Here is a 21,731-nt window from a genome sequence, read left to right as displayed (position 1 = left end):
GATCTTCAGAGGCAAACTCAAAACCACCCCATAAAGCTACCTTCACAACCCAGGGCATATGAGACATCCATTATGCTAGAGGCAAGTTCATGCTTAAAAATTACCATGTACAAAAATAAAAATCACCATGACAGTAGACAACACAAATAAAATTCACATCTGAAGAAACTACATCTGAAAGAATTTAAATAAGTATGAAAATAATTCCAAACAAATGAGGAAAATTTCTGCAGTATAATAGGCCAAATGAATGGTTCTGAATCAGTGGCAATTTTGTCCCTCGGGGGACATTTGACAATGTCTTGAGACATTTTCATCATCATTACCAGGTGGTGCTACTAGCTGTAGAAAACAGAGGCCAGGGATGCTGCTAAACGTCCCCGGATGTACATTCCCCACAAAAAGGAATTATCCAACCGCAAATACCAATAGTGCTAAGATTGAGAAACTCTACATTAGATAATTGAAAAAAAACTGGCTATCATAGACACTCAAATGAATTTATAAATACAATATAAGTTCAATAAAATTTTTTAAAAATTTCCATGGACTGTGGCAAGCTGATTTTAAACGTATGTTAAGGAGGAGAAAGTCTAAAAATAGCCAATATAAGTTTTAAGAACAACCAGTTAGAAGAAGTTGTCTTACCAGATATCAAGGTTTTATACAAATGTAATATGGCACAGGGGATATATAATAAAGCAACCAAAACACAGGTGAGGACTCAGAAATCAATTCATACACAGATGACTGAGGTGGTCCTGAAAATCAATAGAGAAATGACATTCATATCCAGAAATGGGGCTGGGATAACTGGTTATTCAATACATATAGGGGGAAATTGAGATCCTGTCCTCATATCACTTACAAGTCAATTCCACATGTACTCAAGTCCTGGATATAAAATTCTAAATGAAAATCTATAACCTCTGATTACAAAAGGATTTTATAAGACATAAAAAGTACACATCCTTTTAAAAATGAAAAAGATTAAAAAATGATAAAGCACAGACAGAGAAGGCAAATGCATCATATTTAATTAACAAAGAATTAGTATCCAGAATATAGAAAGCATTTCCACAGGGGCAACTAGCTGCCTCAGTCAGTAGAGCATGTGGCTCTTGATCTTGGGGTTGTTGGTTCAAGCCCCACAATGCGTATAGAGATTACTTAAAATTAAAATCTTTGAGAAAGAAAGAAAGAAAGAAAGAAAGAAAGAAAGAAAGAAAGAAAGAAAGAAAGAAGGAGGGAGGGAGGATGGGCTAAATGGGTAAGGGGCATTAAGGAATCTACTCCTGAAATCATTGTTTCACTATATGTTAACTAATTTGGATGTAAATTTTAAAAAAGAAAAAAAATTAAAAAGAAAGAAAGAAAGAAAGAAAGAAAGAAAGAAAGAAAGAAAGAAAGAAAGAAATCCTGCAAATCAATAAGTATAAGACAAGCAACCCAAAGGGAAAATAGGCAATAGGCACTTCCCAGAAGAAAAAACCAAATAGCCACTAACCATATGAGAAGATGCTTGAGCCATAATAGTGGTCAGCAAAATGCAAATTTAAACTACAATGAGATATTACTTCCCATCAGCTAAATGCTAGTATCTGTTACCAATTGTCACAGAAATATAAAATCGCCAACATTACTAGAAGAATCATAAATTAGTACAGCCACTTTGAAGAACAATTTGACAATATTTGGTAAAGATAAAAAATATACATTACTCTATGACATGAAAATTTCATTTCTAAGTAAACATCCCTTCAAAACTCTCAGACAGGTATACACACTCTACAGCCTGGAAAAGGAATGAACCAGAGCTACATGAATCTCACAAACAAAACACAAAACAACACAACAAATATTTTTGCTGAAGCAAAAAGCAAGTTGCTAAAGCATACATACCATATGATTAATTCACATTAAGATCCTAACTGTTAAAAATAATACCATATATTGTTTAGCAATGTGTGTATATGTCTGTGTGTATGTAGTGAAAATATTAAAACATACATAGTAATAATAAATACTGAATTCAGAAAAGTAGTTTCCATTACAGGATGAACAGAATGTGACTAGCTAAAAACGTACAAGGGAAATGACTGAATTTGTAACGTTTTACTTTATAAGCAGAGAAATAGGTATACAGATATCAAAATAAATGTGCCTCAAACCACATTCTCTGACCACAGTACAACAAAATTAGAAAACTATAATAAGCCAAAGGGAAACCCTACACATTTTCAAAGTAAAAAATTAGTTTTTTCTCTTCCACACCCAGCCTTTACCAGTTCACAAGCACTGTATAAAGAAAATACAGGTGTAGGGGAGGAGGAAAGGGAGAAGCAAAGCATGCTGTATAGAAACCAACTCACAGCATTCAAAATGCTTTTAGAGCTTCCGTGGTGTATATATAGATAAATATTAGAACAAGAAAGTCTGGAGGCATCCCAAAGTTATCCTCCAAAAGAACAGGTCAGATTTTATTTAGCATGGTTCAAAGATGGAGAAGAGGGGGTTGGGAGTGGGTGGCAGTTCGAATGAGTTCTTTAAAGTTCCATGAAAGGACAGTGCTCACCACTTGCCAGCACCCCCCCCCCCCCACCGCAACTACCACTGCCTGAGCTGCCTAGCTCAGCACTCCACTCACCTCCTTAGAAGTTCACTTGCAGCTGCTGAAAGACAAAGTGGGGATCCAAATCCAACTCTTTTTCTTTCTTGTTTTCAAATACCCAGTCCTCCTGATCGGTTAATATTCTGTCAGTTTGGTTTCACGCTACTGTTTTAAGCAGTTCACCTTCTCTAGCCAGACAAAACTGGCATCTGGGTATGTTTTCTAAAATTTGTAAGAAATCCCCCTTTTCTTTTTCTCCCCTTACTGGCAAATTCTAGTTTAATTCTTCTTTTCCACACCTACACAAAATCTCCACAGTGCTTCAAACTGTCCCCAATCTTCACAACCAAAGCAACTAAGACCGGTTCCAGTTTCATTTCTCACATGGAGGTCATGGGACCGTTGCCATTTAAAAAAACTAAACAAAGCTGATGTCACCAGAGTTAAAATCCACAACACTGACTAATAGAAGGGGTGGTATCAGGTTCTAGAAACAAAAAACACTCCAGGTATTTTCAGTAGAAATACATGTAATACAGGTGCTTCCAAAACTGTTGTAAGGGCTGGAGGAAATGGCTCTCGCCTGGGCTTCTGAAAAAACCTCCTCTATACCCAGAAAGATCTTGGTTCAGCCAGGGCAGTGGGGAGTCAGAAGGCTGTCACTGGGAGTGCTGGGCTCACCTGCATTGGAGTGACCCAGAAATCAGAAAGCATCCGACCACACCACCTGCTTCCAACACCTCTAAATCTGGTGAGTGGACATGGTAACTGCTGCTGCCCAAATCCCTACCTCACCACCACCATGCTTGCCAACAGAGAAACTAACAAGAGCAGCCAGCTGTTAGGCTTTACCTTGCTTCTGTTTACAAATCTTGCCTGACTGCACCTAGTTGGCAGAACTTAGTTTACATCCCAGTTGTAAAGGAGTCTAGGAAATGCAGTTTGTAATGTTCCATCCTCTAGGTAGAGATGGGAATGGGTCCTGAGCACCAACTGACCTTAGCCACCACAGAAGGATAATCTATGAGGACATTTTTATCTTCTTTGTGGTTAAATCCTGGGCAAGGACCCCAGTGCCTGACTCATAGTAGGCACTCAATTAGTATTTGCTGAATGAATCAGTGAATAACTGGAGTCTTCACAAGTTGCTACCAGGTAATGGCCTCACTTCCTTTTCTCCCTGGACTGATCCTAGAGCACATGCTAACTCTCTCTGACCAACACCGGCAATTATCTTGCCCTTTTGCCTCCTGACCACCAGCTCTTCGGTATATGACTCGTCCTGATTTGCCAGAACTTTCCAGTTTTAGCACTAAAAGTCCTGTCTGTATCATCAGGAAACTCCTCAGTCCTGGGAAAACCAGGATAGTTGGCCACCCCAGCATCCCATCTTTGGATGGTAAGCCTCCTCCACTCATACATTTAGAGTAGCAAGTCATGCCAAGGAGAGAGGGAAAGATCACACCAAACCCTTGTGGCTTTCAACCTGACCTGGTCCTTACTGTCACTCAGCAACTACTTTTACAGGACCTTGGTCAGCTCCATCTCCACAGCTGCCTAACAGCTCTAACTTTCACCACCTACTAGTGCCATCCCTCATCAGTTGACCTTGACATTTATCAGGAATAAGTTTCCACAACCTTCCACCTTCCCATTGTGGGGCCATCACCTGCTGCCCTTCACCTTGCCAGGGCCATCCACCCCATACCCCCCCCCCATGCCCTCTGTCTCTGTGAGCCCCTACAAACACTCTTTCATCAACCTGTCTCTACCTCCAGCTTATAAACATGTTCAAGTCTCTCCAATATTAAAAAAAGAAATAAAACAAAAAAGACCTTAAGCCTGAGATCCCAAGGCCAACCACCCTTTCACTTTATTTCCCTTCACGTAAATGGAACCTTATGAAGGAAGAGTCTGCACTCAGTGCTTCAACTCCCACAACTTCAATTCACTCCTTAGTATGCCCCTTATCTGCATCCTCCCTCCCACCATATCCCTTACATAATGACACTCTGTGCCAAGCCATACTGGAACCTGAAGCAAAAGAAAAATCAGTAATACTGACGCTGTCTCTATTTTAAATTCTGATATTTTGTTCATTGTGACTTTTTTGCATTAATGTCAATTTTTTTCAAAATATTACACTTAAAGATTATTTATCTTTTTTTTAATTTTTTTTAACATTTATTTATTTTTGAGACAGAGAGAGACAGGGGGAGGGTCAGAGAGAGAGGGAGACACAGAATCTGAAAGAGGCTCCAGGCTCTGAGCTGTCAGCACAGAGCCTGGTGCGGGGCTTGAACTCACGGACCGTGAGATCATGACCTGAGCTGAAGTCGGACGCTTAACCAACTGAGCTACCCAAGCGCCTCAAGATTATTTATCTTGATTGCTGAGTTTGTGAGCACCCTCTTAAACGTTGTGCCTGAAGTAAGTGTCTTACTTGGCTCGCCCTAGTATTCCAGTCCTGCTGACAGTGGTCTACTTCCCATTAAGTAGGGAACTTGGTGACGTCCTAGTAGCTACATCCAAAGTCACTTGGAAGCCCTCTTTTACCTGGGCACACTACTCCGTCTGATGCTGCCGATTAATCCCTCCTGGAAAGTCTTCTTTGGCTCACCTCAGACCACTATAGCTTATGCAATACCTCCCTAACCTTCTCGGACTCCTCAGTACCCTCTTTCAGCAACTTCTCCTAGCAACTATCTTCTAGCAACTATCTCTCACCCAGACTTTTCCCCTGGTCTTTCTGTTCTCCCTGCCTATGGTCTCAACCCCTCCAAATTGATCTCCTTTCAGAATGAACTTTATAACATTCGTGCTTGAACTAAGTCATTTTCCTGTTTTAAACCTTCCAATGATTCCTCATCTCCCATTGCAGGTTCCAATTTTCTTTGCATTCAAGGCTCCTTGTAGTCCAGCATCTGCCTTCATCTCTTATTAACACAGACTCCGCACATTTGCTTCAACCTAACTTCAACACAGAGTTCTTTCCCATGCCTCAATGCCTTTGCTTGGACTACCCTCTTCTACTTACATGTCTAGCAAAAACAAAACAAAACAAAACAAAACCCTTCTCAGTTTTCAGGGCCGGCTGAAGCATCTCCTACTGTGTAAAGCTTTCCTGGGAAAAGCACACACAGACTTAGCCAGTAACTTTTTTGTATTATCACAGTACTATGAACATACCTCCTTGGTATCCAGCATTAGTCCCAATAGGCGACAGTAAAGTGTGGTTAACTTAAGTCAAGCTTCTCAATCTTTCTCACAGGATGTCAATTTTGCCTCCAAACTATCTGGTATCTAAAGCACATAACATTCTCTGTAATCAGCAGCACAGCCACCAGCATAAGTGGTTCCCATTATACCTCGACCTGTCCAAAGACATACTGAGTATTCCATTCTTTGTAGTGCTTCTGTATCTGAAGCAAGGTCATAGCATGGCATGAAAACAAACAAACAAACATGGTCACAGTATGAAAGAAATGTAATTTCCCTGAAACACCACAAAACTGAACAGTGATGGAGAAAAGCCAGCTTTGCCAGCTGCAGAAAGCAGCATGCAAAGCTGGAACTTTCATGTGTCTGGAAATCCCCACTGAGATATGAACATAAAGTCCCCGAGAGAGTCACCCAGAAGATTCTGAAAGGATCAAGGAGAAGGGGTTACATGATCCTGGGCAAAAGAGAAGTAGCCATCTCACGGGAGTTCTAGAACCTAACAGAACCCACCTTCCTCCCGTTTGTGTACAGAATCTGTAGAGGTGGGAAGTTTGTGTAACAATTCAAGCAGCTAATATAATGAACCCTCTTTCCTCCTCCACCTGAGGCATTTTAAACCTCAGAGAGCACATGAAATGCCATTTTGCACAACCTCCCCCCCCACACACACACACACAGATATTTAAAATGAGGTCTATAAATAACAGATCATTATGTGGTTCCTGATTTCTGGAATGCTACAGATACATACTCAAACGTAGTCTAGATGACCATATACTGAAGCTGAGCCATAAACACTCCAAGTTGAGATGTTACTGACCACTGTTATGCATTAGTAGCTAAAATTATATATTAAAACATGATTTGGCTTCACAAGCCATGCGCTTCAATTATAGCAAATTTCCCACAAACAATAGATAATCTCAATTATAAAAAGACATACAATTAGAAGATCTTTTTAAAACATTTTTTCTTAGTTAGAAAGGGAGAGAGCCAAACCATAAGAGACTCTTAAAAACTGAGAATAAACTGAGGGTTGATGGGGGGTGGGAGGGAGGGGAGGGTGGGTCATGGGCATTGAGGAGGGCACCTATTGGTGTGAGCACTGGGTGTTGTATGGAAACCAATCTGACAATAAATTTCATGTTAGAAAATTTTGTTTTCTTTTTTTAAGTAGGCTCCACGCCCAACATGGGGCTTGAACCCACAATCCTAAGATCAAAAGTTGCATATTCGACAGACTGAGCCAGCCAGGTGCTCCCCTAGAAGATATTTTTATGAAGTTCTTTAATGAAGTTCAGGCCCATGACTCTCAGGGAAGCTCCCACAAACGCCAACATAACATTACCACCAATCACCTCCCTGTTTTATAACAGTTGCATAGAAGCTGCAGAAAATGAGGGAATGAAAGAACCACAGAACAAGACAGGATCTAGATAGAAGGAGATTATAAATCATCTAATCAGATACAAAAACATAAACAGAATCACCAGGGGCAATAAAAGTAAATCCTTTTAATGCAATGGCCCACTCCATCTTAACCAAAGTTAAATTTCCACAAGGGCAAACTTCTACATAGCCCAAGCACCTAAGAGTATCTCCCCAAGAATACCTAAGAGTTCTGCCCAACCTGTAATTAAACTCACTGCAAATAGATATCTCCATGTTCTCTGGCCAGTGCTTTTCTGTCCCAACCTCTTTGCTCAAGCATTTGCCTCCATTTGGAAAGCTCCTCCCCTCTTCCCAGTCTCTACCTATTGAAATTCTACCCCACCTTTCAAGACTTCACTTCCATAAGCTTATCTTGATCCCCATCCCCAAATCAAGTCATCTCCTGCTGCTTAGTAGCACTGTTTTATTTATTTATTTATTTATTTATTTATTTATTTATTTATTTATTTATTTTTGAGAGAGAGAGCACAAGCAGGAGAGGAACAGGGAGGGAAGGAGACACAGAATCCAAAGCAGGCTCCAGGCTCTGAGCGGTCAGCACAGAGCCTGACGCAGGCCAGAACTCACTAACTGTGAGATCATGACCTGAACCGAAGTCAGGCGCTTAACCGACTGAGCCACCCAGGCGCCCCATCGTAGCACTGTTTTTACTTTCGTCTGGCATTTATCTTATTCTAGTTAGGTACCTGTCATATGTGGTGAGGTCCTTGAGGATTGGTAGGTTCTCATTCACCTTCATTAGGCTGTGGTGAGCCCTGGCCAGGCCTGCCAAAAACAGGCTGGTCATCATTACACAGCTCCAGCAGGCCTGAACATGTGTAATGCTTACTCATCCTTTCACAATGTACAATGAAGCAAGATGGGAGCAGATATAATACTTGGAACCTGGCTGTTAGGTCCAGGAAACAGATTGCGAAAGGTTGCTTTTGCAAATATAAGGGGTAACAATGCTATTGGTTAAGTAACAGTGGCTTAAATGTGATTTGTAAGAGGCTGGGTGAGCCCCTATGCAGGGCTTCCTAGGACCTGGCAGGACCTCACCTTGAACAGGCAGAATACAACATCTTTAGCCAAGATGTTTTAACAAAAGATACATCTCCCTGTACCTTTAGCTAAAATTTTACCTTTTCCATTTATCACAATTTCTAAAACCCTAAGATTTATGTGTCAGGATTTTCATTTTTGCCAAGTCTCTAGGCAGGTCCTCTGTGTGTGGTATAATTCTCAAAGGATGGACTCAAAGATGCCTAAATTTAAAGAATTCTTTCCTCAAATAGGACATCAACAAAATTACTAATACTTTGGAGCACCTGGGTGCCTCAGTCAGCTAAGTGTCCAACTCTTGGTCTCATGGCTTCATGGGTTGGAGCCCCACGTCGGGCTCTGCACTGACAGCACGGAGCCTGCTTGGGATTCTCTCTCTCTCCTCTCTCTCTCTGCCCCTCCCCCACTTACACTGTCTCTGTCTCTCTAAAAATAAATAAACTTTTAAAAAATTACTAATACCTTGTATGGCTCAGATACGTACAAAGAATTAAGGCTAGATCACAGCCCTTCTTTGCACTACCTGGAACAAAGATCTGGTCTCTGAACTCAGACTTTGCTGAAGCATTAAAATTTGGAATCCTGCTTAAACTCAGTTTTGCCTGTTTGTTTGTGTTGCTGTTGCCATTGTTGAGGAAATTGAAGCCTCAGAGTAAATTGATGAATGTAGTAAATGCCTCACACTATCATATGGCTGTTTGGTGTCTTCTTTATCACCATACAACTGCTATCAGGAAGATACACATTCCCTCTTCTCAAGGTTTTCATCAAAGGACTCAAAAGGGGGTCAAGAAACAACCAAGGTTTCAGTTATGCTACAGTAAAATAAAATATTTAGCAAATATTCTCTGAGGCCCATCTATACAGGACTAGATGTATTAAATTAAAAATTCAACCTAGGGGTGCCTGGGGTGCCTCAGTTGGTCGAGAGTCCAAATCTTTTTTTTTTTTTTTTTAATCTATGTATTTTTGAGAGAGAGAGAGAGCACACAAGCTGGGGAGGGGCAGAGAGAGAGAGAGAGAGAGAGAGACAGAGAGACAGAGAGAATCCAAAGAAGGTTCCAGGCTCCGAGCTGTCAGCACAGACTCCGATGCAGGGCTCGAACTCACACACCATGAGATCCTGACCTGAGCTGAAGTCAGATGCTTAACCAACTGAGCCACCTAGGCGCTCCAAGAACCCATCTTATGGTTTGGGAGCTTGAGCCCCACATTGGGATTCTCTCTCTCTCTCCCTCTCTCTGCTCCTCCCTGCTTGCACTCTCTGTCTCAAAATAAATAAATAAACGTAAACAAATTCAACCTAATAGGTATATTTTCTCAGTTTATACAACAGATTCTTAGTAGCTAAAGGGACAAGGTTAGCCCATCAAGAAACAGTCGTGTTCAAAATCACAAGTTGTGCATAATACCGGAGATACAAAGCTCTTAAACTTATTTTTATAGCATTCTTTCTTTTAATTATAAAAAGCACTACTTGGATGCTATAGGAAAATCTGGAAAATGAAGAAAAGTGAAGAAGAAAACTAAAATTCCTCATTTGCTTCAGCCCCATCATTATCTCTGGTACCTGTTTCCAGCTTCTCATTTCCTACCTGGTTCCTCTTTCTACTTTCCGTGGCATTCCTGTTGACAACCCGGGTGAAAAAGATAGACTCAGTAAATGCAGGTGCTCAGTAAATGCTGAATGTAGGGAATAATTAACTTATTATTTATTTATTTTATTCAATTCTTGCAAGGAATTTGATTCATTCACCAGATAGTATCCACGCAAGATTTTCATGTGCTTTATTCTTTAAAACAAATATCACTGATTTAAAAAACTATACTTTTTGAAAGCTTCAAGTCCAAAACCAAAACCAAACAAAATATAGTAAGCTAAAGTGAAGAGCTGAAAGAAGTTTAAAAAAAAAACAACAAAAACAACAACTCAAGAACTTGACAAGTAGATAAGGAAGCTTATCAGATGATAAAAGGAAATCATTACCCTGGGGAACATTTTAAACCTTGGAGCACGGAACTACAAGAGGATTTTTCAATTATATTGAAAAACTGAAGCATATAGATATTAATGTAAATAAAATCGGTTAATTTCTCCAGCAGAAAGGTTCCATGTAGAAGACACAAACCATCTTGAATATATACATGAACGTTGTATCACATCTTTCACAAGTACTGAATCATCAAAGATGACAACCCAATATATAGAATAAGAAGAAAACAATGAGGAAGCTGTTTGTTTTGCACAAAAACTTAAATGGACAAATAAAGACAATATGGCTAAAAGCAGAGACCATCAGAGAAAAAAGCAGTTTTATCTGGAAAGAAAATATTAAAATATATACATATTCATCATTCATTCATTCATATGTACATGGAGTCAAAGAAGAAATTACTTCTCTAAACCCAGAATTGAGGGAGAAAAAACACTGGGGGCATATGAGCAAGCAGATGAATTAAATGTAAATTGTGGATACACATATTCTCAGAAACAAGAAAGGTGGTCATTAGGGGGAAAAAATCATTAGAAACACTGACGCCAGAGGGGAGTGAAATTACATCTGAGAAAACTAGAGATGTTAATAGAAAAAAAAAAAAAACAAAACAGTTCTGAAATGCAGTTGAACAGCATCATACAAGAAAACAAAAGAGCAAAAAATTATATATTTAAAAACACTTAAAAGGCTGTATTTGAGTGTGTAAATGTCTGAAAAAGACACTAAACTGCAACCTTTGGTTATCTTAGGGAACAGACTCCTGAGAGCTTTCTCTATTTACTCTGCATGAATTTTTCAACGTTTATTTATTTTTGGGACAGAGAGAGAGCATGAACGGGGGAGGGGCAGAGAGAGGGAGACACAGAATTGGAAACAGGCTCCAGGCTCTGAGCCATCGCCCAGAGCCCGACGCGGGGCTCGAACTCACGGACCGCGAGATCGTGACCTGGCTGAAGTCGGACGCTTAACCGACTGCGCCACCCAGGCGCCCCTACTCTGCATGAATTTTAACACAGAAAATTATAATACAACTTAACTGAAAAGTTTTTAAAGAAAAGTATTAGGATACAGAGTGTTAAGTGCAATTCATGGTAAGTGTAAAGACAGCCACAGAGTGTATGAAAATGTAGAGGAAGGGAACATTCGTGGGTGGGTTATGAAGTCTTGGGAGAGGAGGTGACAAGCTGAACATAAAGGATAAATAGTGTTTCTTACCTCACTGATGCATAGTACGGAAAACAAGAATAAGCGTTGAGTACATGTTGCCCTCTGTTACCTGTCATTACTTCTCCAACTGGCCCCACCATCTTCCTCCCATTCCTCCCCTGTCAGTGGCCCCCCTCCAGGGCCCAAGTTACCCGTGTGGATAACTGCTCCGTCTCCCCCAACCACTCTGAGAGCCTCTGGGGGAAGGAACCAAGTTCAGTTCCGTCTCTGTGTCCCCAGCACCCAGAACTCAGCCTGGCCCATAGGAGCTCAATAAATGTTTGTAGGATTACACTGAATCAAAGGAAAGGAGTCAGTTGAGTCCAAAAACACGACTTTAATTAACTTTTGCGGCCCTACAAAAGAAGAAATAACCAAACGGAGTCCGTTCCTCAGATTTAAAAAAGTGACACGCCTGGTGACTTATACTGCTGTAAGATGAATCCCCAGGAGGCTCCAGAACCGGCCGGAAGGGCCAAGAGGGGCTCAATCCTTTTCTGCCAGGATCCGGGACAGTTACAGCGCCGGAGCCCAGGGCGACTCCCGCAAGGGGGCGCAGGTCGAGAGAGGAGAGACGGACAGGATTCTTACTCTACTCATGCCCGGGTAGGCCGGCTCTTCCCGCTGGATCTCAGGCGGGAAGGGGACCCACCAGTGCGGGACCTGCCGTTAGGGGAAACCGCGTCGGGAGTACTCCGGGAACTGGAGGAGAGCGTTGCACGCATCAACAGGTGCACTCCCCATTGGGCTTTCCGCGAGCCTCTTCCAGCTGAGCCCCTGTGCGCCTCTTCCAGGCCGCCCACAAGAGACTTAAGGCTCGAGAACCCTCAGCCCCCCACACCTAAGAAACTCCACGAGAGCACATGCGCTGCTGTCCCGAAACTCTCCGTTGTGTAAGCAAAGGGCCCACGTGGCGCTCCGGGGAATTAACGTGCTGCTGGCGGAGACCCAGTGGGTGGGTGCTGCGGCTACGCCCCACCTCCCCACAGAGAGTGAAGGTCTGACTCGCGGGCGCCCCAGGGACAAAACCTACTTCCGTTTCAATTTGCGGTAGGCCCCCTGCTACCCTGAAAAAACTGCCCTTTACTACTACACTCCCACCCACCCACGCCCATTTCCAGGGGGCAAGGTGCACTTCACACCTGCAGGCGGATTCAGTCTCCTTCTTAAAGCAGGTGCAAGCTAGTAAGTAATATAGTGTTACAGAGAAGTACCAAGGTCAGTAACAAACAGAAATCTAAAACATAAAGTCGTTAGAAAAGGCCATTTTAATCAGGACCTTCATCCCAGAAGCTGTAAGTAAAACACAAGGTAACATGAAAAGGGAAAACTTCTGTATGGCAAACATTCAAAATTCCTTTCCAAATTTGAGTCTTTTCTTTTTAATTTTTGAGTTAAGCCAAGTTTTTTCCTAATGAACTTTATTGTAAGATTATTTAGGGGCACCACCAGAGGGAAAATACCAAAAATTCTGTTCCTCTTATCTGAAATATCTTAACTAAAGTAGGTCAAGCCCACCAGAGCCCAGTTTAAATTTTAGATTACCCAGGTCTGTCGGTGTCCAAATGCTTGACATATTTTCTCTATTGGCACTACAGTCTCATTGCGTAAAAAATTTCAAGTGTCAACAAATGAAAATAATTCGAGGCAATTTAGCGTCCTTACTAACCTACGCCCTTACTCATTTCCTGTTCCCTTGAACCAAAAACGTACTTCAGTGGCCTTTGTTCTATTGCATTCCACTGTTAATGTTTAAAAAGAACAAGTCCTTCTGTCCCAATCCGGACACAGTCAAGAAATAACATCTTGAACTCAACGTCTCCCAGTTCTTTTGGGGGAGGCGGGGAGCGGAGAACAAGTTTAAGCTAAGGCTTAACCAAAATCTTACCAATCATTCCAAACTTTCGCAAAGTTTCAGTGCAATTTGCCAAAATACATATTGCACTGCTGTGAAAAACAACAGTCCTGACCTACTTCACCAGGCTATGGGGAGAAAGTAAAAATTCCTGCCAGACCAGCTACTCCGGCGGAGACACATACATACTGCTGCAGGAAAAGTCTTCTTTCTCATCAACTTTTCGAAAGAAAAAAAGCCAAGTCTTTTCAACAGTTTACCCCAGGAATTGAGCAACTCTCAATTTTAAGCAACGTTTACTCGTCCTCTGGAGCTTCAGTGTCAGGCAAGGGTTACGTGGGCTGGAGGGTAGGGGCTCTCAGGACAGCACCCGGGACCCTGGCAGCCTCCCGCGGCCCTGCTGAGAAGAGGGGTGGGGGAGGGCGAGGGAGCGGGTTTGTTAGGCGGTTTGTCCCGCTGCCACCGCCCCCTGCCACCGCCCCCAGCCGCCCCCTCCCGCCCCCGGGAGGGCGCCTGCCAGTCCAACGGGAGGTAAGGACCCCACAGGACTGAGTCACCTGCCAGAAGGCCCCCTCTTCCCGTAACCCCTGCCTGGCTTCTCCCGCCCCAGACCAGTTCCGGGAAGAGCTAGTCCGCGAGTAGCTGCTAGGGGCGGGAGGGGCGGCTGGGGAGGCCCCCCCCCCGCCCGGGGAGGCCCCCCCGCCCCCACCAGCCTCGAGTCTTGGATCTGGGGAGGGTGGGGAGCGGGGAGAGCAAGCCCTGCTTGCCTTACCGTCCTGCTCACCGCGGAGCTCTTCTTAGGCTGCCCTGTCAGGCTTCGCTGACACTGACGCAGAAAATCGTAGGCAAGATGGAGAAAGGAAACTGAAAGCCTAATCCTGGAAGCGGACGTGGCGCCTTCCTGCCCAGTCACGCCTCCATTGGCCTTGCTCACCCAGGAAAAGCCGCTAAGAAAGCTTGATGGCCTGACGTTTACTGTGTTAAACCCAGAGACCCCCCTCCGCCCCCCCACTCACCAGTCCCTGAGTCCTTTTGAATTAAAACACTCCTGTGCCACAGTCAACCAGCTGTTAATACCCTCTATTACTGAGCAGGGGAGAAAAAATATCACCCCAAAATGTGTCTTTGGCATGTGGATTGTTCTGGTGATTATTTTCAAGAAACAAACTCGGAAAGAACCTTTGACCCTCCCTCTAACTGTGTAGACGAATTTGGATGTGCTCTAGGAAGGGACCTATCAACATAGTTAACTATAGTATAATATGAACTAGGTGTTTTAGACAGGGAAGAATTTAGCAAAGTCTGTTAAAATTCCTCTCTTTGTCCCATTGTTTCCGTCTGGCCCAGCAAACATTTGTTTACCGAACATTTACTCTCTTTCATCTTCCTGTGAATTGTCTTCCTTCCCTTTGAGGTCCCAGGCCCCTGACCCTTCCCTTCTCCTTATCTCTGAATGACACAGAAGCCTCACTTGCCTGACTGCCTGATAGGTAGGTAATTAAATTTTGTAGTCTGTTAATCTGTCATATGCCAATTTAATTCTTAGACCAGACAAAAGAAGGTTGAAAGGTAAAGTAAAATTGTCTTCTTCCTCAATATCTGGATATGCTATGAACCCAAGGTGTTTGTTTAAGGTAGTTCTAGTTGTCATTAAGAGCAAGCAAACACTGCTAGTGTTTGGATACCAATGCATGGGAATGAATAATAATCGCAAGTGCAAAAGCACTTTATATTTTAATGTTTATTCCTAAAAACCACTTTCTTCTGTGTCTTTTTTTTTTATTTCTTAACTTTTCTTGAAATCAATTTAAGCTTATAGGAAAGTTGCAAGAATAACACCAAGAGATTAACTACTGGCCTGACAGCATGAGGAGCTCAGATGACCCACTCCCCAGTGATACTGATGAAAATTATCTTAAAACAAGCGAACAACAAATAATCACTTAAACCCTTGGAAATAGTCCTAAGAGAAAAACAGCAAATGAAAAAAATATCTATTCAAGAAAATCCATGAAAATGTGATAAGAAAGGCGAGTGAGAATCTGTAGTATTTCAACCAGGACCGCTTCACCCTCTCTACTCAGCAGAGACCCCACTCTGCTGCAATCAAGAACACAGGTTCTCCTCTCCTCATAATTCCAGGGGGTGGAGCAGAATGTCAGCAATTCTCACCAGGCCCTAGTACCTGACGCTAAAGCTAAATCCTGGGTAGTTGTGGTTGAGAGATGGAGGATCTTTTCTCCCATCCAGTCCACTCATGGAATAGAGGATCTACCTTGGGCTGGAGTGCTGCGAATACTAGGGACCTAATCACCCTCACCTCAGAAGTGGTAGTTGGGACCAGAGAGATAAGCCAGAGGACCTCGGGCTACTACCCCCTCCTCTACCTAGAGTTCAGCCCCTAAGAGCAGAGATGTGACTCAGTTTGCCACGGTTCTTCCTCTTCCCCAAAGCCCTGGCTCTCTAATTGAGGGGGGGGGGGGGGCAGTCCATGAAACACATAGCTTAAATCTCTTCCCAAAGGAAGTGATTTCATGTGCCAAAAACATGGAGAAATGTAAGCCAAGCAGTGCTCTCAAAAACCTGGGGGTTTTGGTGTTAGGCAATTGTGAGGAGATTCAAGATATGGGCTAAATTGTAAGTTGGCTAGTTTGCCAGAGAAAACCAAAGATAAAGACAGTTGAGGGAAGCCCTCCTTGGGTGAGAACAGATAATAACACTGACCTCATAAAATATTGCTTCAAAGGACCCAGAAGTTGATTGGATCCATTTATAGAGAAATTTATGTCTCAGGACAGCATTGAAAATAATAGAGCAGGGGCGCCTGGGTGGCGCAGTCGGTTGAGCGTCCGACTTCAGCCAGGTCACAATCTCGCGGTCTGTGAGTTCGAGCCCCGCGTCGGGCTCTGGGCTGATGGCTCAGAGCCTGGAGCCTGTTTCCGATTCTGTGTCTCCCTCTCTCTCTGCCCCTCCCCCGTTCATGCTCTGTCTCTCTCTGTCCCAAAAATAAATAAACGTTGAAAAAAAAAAATTAAAAAAAAAAAAAGAAAAAGAAAATAATAGAGCAATCAGGCAGTAAACTGTTGAAGTTTAACAGCTGGGTGTGGTCAGGAAATAAGACAAAGAGAGCTGTAGCCAAATTACCATAATACTAGGATAAAAACATCAGAAATTTAAGGGGGGGGGGGAGAGTAAACTTTACTAAAATAATCCAGCCAGTCACTAAACAAATAAACAAGCAAATAATAATAACAAAGTGAGGAGGACAAGGGAGGAAAAATAAGCACCCAGAGTTGATACTTGTAATAAATGCCCAGTTTCCAAAGAAAAAACAAGGAAGCATGCAAGGAAACAGGAAGGTATGACTCATACACTGGAAAAATAGGCAATAAAAACTGCCTGTGAGAGCAACTTGATGTCAGATTTATCAGAAAAAAATTCAAAGTAGCCATTATAAATATTTTCCCAGAGCTAAAGAAAAGCAGGATTAAAGAAGAAAGGTACTGATGAAGTTTGGGGGTGATGCATGGAGTGGTCCAGAGCCAATGGCCGAGAAAGAATTCTTGAAGACATCTTTGGTGCAAAAACGTGATTTTATTAAAGCATGGGAACAGGACCCGTGGGCAGAAGAGCGGCACAGGGGTCATGATGGATAACTCATTATATACCCTCAGGTTGGGAGGGGGTCAGGGATAGAGTAAGTCTCTAAGGTATTTTGGGAGCAAGGTTTCCAGGACCTCGAGGGGCTAGATGTTGCTAGGCAATCATTTATTACCATTTAATAAAACCTCAGTCATGAGACCGTTCAGATATATATCAGGGGGCCATAAGCCACGTATCACACATCATCAAGCCACATATTACATATTATATCACACATATCCCGCCTGGGGTGGGGAGGGGTGGGTGGGAAAGAAGCGTGCTGTTAGCCTGTATTTTGCCCTCAGCTTGGCCCACACTCCTTCATCAGTATGAATGTCACATCAAAGAGAGAATACCAATAAAGAGATATTCAGTCCCTAGAACAGGGACATAACTCAGAAATTATAGAAATGAACCAAATAGAAACTCTGGAGTGGAAATAACTTTATTATGGGCTCAACAGTAGATTTGAACTGGCAGAAGAAAGAATAAGCTAACTAGGAAATGGAGATTATACAAGCCAAAGAACAGAGAGAAATGAAGAGAGCCTCAGAGAAATGTGCAACACCATGGAGCACACCAAACACGTGCATAATGGGAATACCAGAAGAAGAGAATGAAAAGAAGCAGAAAAAATATACAAAGAAATAAGAGCTAAAAGCTTCCCAAATGTATTCAAAAACTGTAACCTACACATCCAGGAAGCTCCAAAAATTCCAAATAGGATAAATGCAAAGAGCTCTACAAACAGATACATTACAGTAACAATGCTGAAAGTCAAAGACAAGGAATAAACCCTGAAAGCAACAAAGGAATAACAACTCTTGCTTACAAGTATATACCAGTAAGGTTAATAGTTGACTTCTCACCAAAAACTAAATAAAGGCTAAAGGCAATGAGAAAACATATTCAAAGTGCTGAAAGAAAAAAACTTTCAACTAAGAATCCAATATCCAGCAAAACAACCTTATGAAAATAAGATTGGGGAAATAAGGTGAAATACTCAAACAAAAACAAAAAAATTATGCTAGCACGCCTGCCTTACAAGAATTACTAAAGGAAGTTCTTTAGGCTAAAAGCAAATAACTCCAGACAGTAATTCAAATACTCACACACAAAAAACAAAGAGCACCAAAAAAAGTAGTTACAAAATTATAAAAGGCACTATAAATAAAAACAGTATGGAGGTTCCTCAGAAATTAAAAATAGAAATACCATAATATCCAGTAATTCCACTACTGGGTATTAAAGAAAATGAAAACACTAATTCAAGAAAATATATGCACCCCTATATTTACTGCAGCATTACTTGCAATAGTCAACTTAAGTGTCCACCAATATATGAATGGAAAAAGATGTTTATACATATATGCATACATATATATATACACACACAATAGAATATTAGTCATAAAAAAAAGAATGAAATCTTAACATTTGTGACAACATAGATGGACCTAGAGGGTATTATGCTGAAATAAGTCAGACAAAGACAAATGATTTGATTTCACTTATATGTGGAATCTAAAACACTAACACTAACTCACTAACACTAACTCATAAATACAGAAAACAAACTGGTGGCTGCCAGAGGAGGGGAGTGGGTGGGTTGATAGGAAAAATAAGGGAAGAGGATTAAGGAGTACAAACTTCCAGTTATAAAAGAAATAAGTCCAGACTAAGTACAGCATAAGGAAAATTATTGCAATAACTTTGTATGGTGACAAAAGGTAAATATACTTATGGTGAGCATTTCATAATGTAATTGTCAAATCATTATGTTGTACACCTGAAACAAATATTATATGTCAACTATAATTCAACTAAAAACAAAAAAATGAAAATATAGAAAATAGTATAAATTAATATTTCTTCTCTTCCTCTTAATTGGTTTAAAAAGCAATTGTGTAAAGTAATGTAATGGATCATCATGCCTATAACAGAGAAATTAATATATGTGAAATATATTTGCCAATAATAGCACAAAGGAGGTGGGTAGGAGCAAAGCTATACTGGGATAAGGAAATGACTACAGATGGTAAAGTAATAATTGTACCAATGTATTTTTGAATGTATAACATTAATTGATGTGATATATAACAAAATACCACAAAGGGAGGAAAGAGGGAATAGAGCTATGTAGGAGCAAGATTTCTATATTTCATTGGAACTAGCTAGTATAAATCCCAGCTGCCTCTGGTAAATTAAGATGTAAATGGTAAACCATAGAGAAATCACTAAAAAATAACTTTAAAAAATATGTTGAAAAATCATTAAAGAAATTAAGATACTACATTAAAAAATATACGCTTAATGCAAAAGGAAGCAGTAAAGGAGATATAAAGGGACAGAAAAGGCATGAGACATATAGAAAACAAAAAGTAAAAGTAAAATGGCACATGCAAATCCAACTATGTAAATAATAATATTAAATGGAAAAGGGGGCACCTAGGTGGTTCAATCGGTTAAGCATCCGACTCTTGATTTTGATGCAGGTTTATGAGTTTGAGCCCCTCATTGGGCTCTGCGCTGACAGTTCAGAGCCCGCTTGGGATTCTCTCTCTCCCTCTCTGTCCTTCCCCTGCTCACACTCTCTTTCTTTCTCTCTGAAAATAAACCATCATATATATATATACATATACATATGTAATGTGTATGCATATGTATGTATATACATACAATATGTATGTATATGTATACATATGTGTATATATATGTGTGTGTGTATATATATACATATATATGTATATGTAATGGAAAGGCTCAAATAACCTAATCAAAAGGAAAGCTTGTTAGACTGTATTGAAAAAAATCTATGCTCGAGCTATAACTGTCTCGTGATTGGTGGGTTTGAGCCCCGCATCGGGCTCCCTGCTGACAGTGCAGTTCCTGCTTGAGATTCTCTGTCTCTCTCTCTCTTCCCCTCCCCTGTTCACTCTCTCTTTCTCTCAAAATAAATAAACATTTTTTAAAATACAAAGATACAAATAGATTGAAAATAAAAGTATGGAAAAACCATAGACCAGGGGAAAATATTTCCAATACATGTCTCACAATGGACATAAAACTTGAAAATATGAACAATAATAACAAAACAAATAACCCATTTTAAAAATACGCCAAAGAGGGGCACCTGGGTGGCTCAGTCGGTTAAGCGGCCGACTTTGGCTCAGGTCATGATCTCTCGGTCCGTGAGTTCGAGCCCTGCATCGGGCTCTGTGCTGACAGCTCAGAGCCTGGAGCCTGTTTTCAGATTCTGTGTCTCCCTCTCTCTGCCCCTCTCCTGTTCATGCTCTGTCTCTCACTGTCTCAAAAATAAATAAAACGTTAAAAAAAATTTTTTAAATAAAAAAAAATTTAAAAAAAATACGCCAAAGATTTGAATAGACACTTTACAAAACAATTGCCAATAAGTACATGAAATGATACTTGATACCAATAATTATTAGGGAAATGCAAATTAAAAGCCTACTGGAATGGCTAAAATCAAAAGAACTGACAATACAAAGTATCAGCGAGAATATGGAACAACTTCAACTTTAATACAATGCTAGCAGAAATGTAAAATGGTACCACTTGGAAAACAGTTTGGCTACTTATTATAAGGTATACTTATCATATGACCCCACAAAAGTACTCTTAAGTACTTATTCAAGATAAATAAAAGCATGTATCTGTACAAAGACTTGTATATGAACATTCACAGCAGCTTTACTTATAATAACCCCAAATTGGGAACAACTTAAAATTCCATCAATAGACAAATGGATAAACCATTGCAGTATATCCATGCAATGGAAATACTACTTAGCAGTAAAAAGAAATAAGCCAAAGATTCATGCAACAACATGGATAACTATGCCTGATATGCAAGCTAAATTATTTAGGGGAAATGTACTGATGTCTTTAAAATACATCAAAAAATAAGATGGATTGAAGAATGAACAAAAGGATGTGTTAAAACAAGTATAGTAGAATCTAAAACATTTGACCTTTGAACTGTGAAGGTTCACATATGCAGATTTTTTTAGCATACTACTATAAATGTATTTTCTTTTCCCTATGATTTTCTTCATAACATTTTCTTTAGCTTACTTTATTGAAAGAAATCAATGGTTTATGTTATTGGTAAGGCTTCTGGTCAACAGTAGTTAAGTTTTTGATGAGTCAAAAACTTAACTACTAATAGTCAAAATTTATGCACAGATTTCTGACTGCATGGGTGATTGGTACCTCTAATCCCCCGCATTGTTCAAGAGTCAATTGTAGTATAATCTAGTAGTATGTATATGGGTGTTTACTGTAAAATTCTTTCAGTTTTGCTTTATGATTGAACATTTTTTTAACCGAAAGGTTTGGGAAGAAAATATTATGCTGAGTGAAAGAATCCAGACACACAAAATGTACAAGTATGATTTTTTTACTGTACATAAAGTACTATATAGTTTATTTATATGACACTCTAGAACAGAAAAAAACAAATCTCTAGTGACAGAAAGTAAATCAGTGTTTGCCTGAAAGTGTTGATTATAAAGGGGGATAAGAAAAATCCTGGGGTGATGGAAATATTCTGTACACTGATTGGATGGTAGTTACATGGGAGTATATATTTGTCAAAAGTCATTAAACTGTACACCTTAAATAAATGTATTTATTTATGTAAACTACACGTTGATAAAGTTGATTTTAAAACAAACAGGCA

General features: G+C 40.6%; 1 protein-coding gene across 11 annotated transcripts in view; it reads right to left on the bottom strand.

The window, feature by feature from the left end:
• Positions 1 to 21,731, bottom strand: part of CFLAR (CASP8 and FADD like apoptosis regulator) — a 78,257-nt gene that overhangs the window by 35,323 nt on the left and 21,203 nt on the right. Inside the window, exons 1-2 of one of the 11 annotated variants that reach the window (XM_045480705.1) lie at positions 14,160 to 14,338; positions 11,542 to 13,784 (exon numbers count right to left, since the gene is read on the bottom strand). The exons of 2 other annotated variants lie outside the window; for them this stretch is intronic. The gene's annotated coding sequence lies outside the window, so the exon portion shown is untranslated. Of the gene's footprint in view, positions 1 to 648; positions 810 to 2,647; positions 3,049 to 5,800; positions 5,933 to 9,924; positions 9,983 to 11,541; positions 13,785 to 14,159; positions 14,349 to 21,731 lie in introns of those variants that run through there. 8 more of the 11 variants (XR_006713094.1, XM_045480715.1, XM_045480710.1 and 5 more) reach the window with 8 other exon arrangements.

Source organism: Leopardus geoffroyi, chromosome C1, assembly GCF_018350155.1.
Source record: "Leopardus geoffroyi isolate Oge1 chromosome C1, O.geoffroyi_Oge1_pat1.0, whole genome shotgun sequence".
In the NCBI taxonomy this organism is placed as follows: Eukaryota; Metazoa; Chordata; class Mammalia; order Carnivora; family Felidae; genus Leopardus; species Leopardus geoffroyi.
The sequence above is the reverse complement of the archived record's forward strand: the minus strand, read 5'-3'. Positions and strand labels throughout refer to the sequence as shown.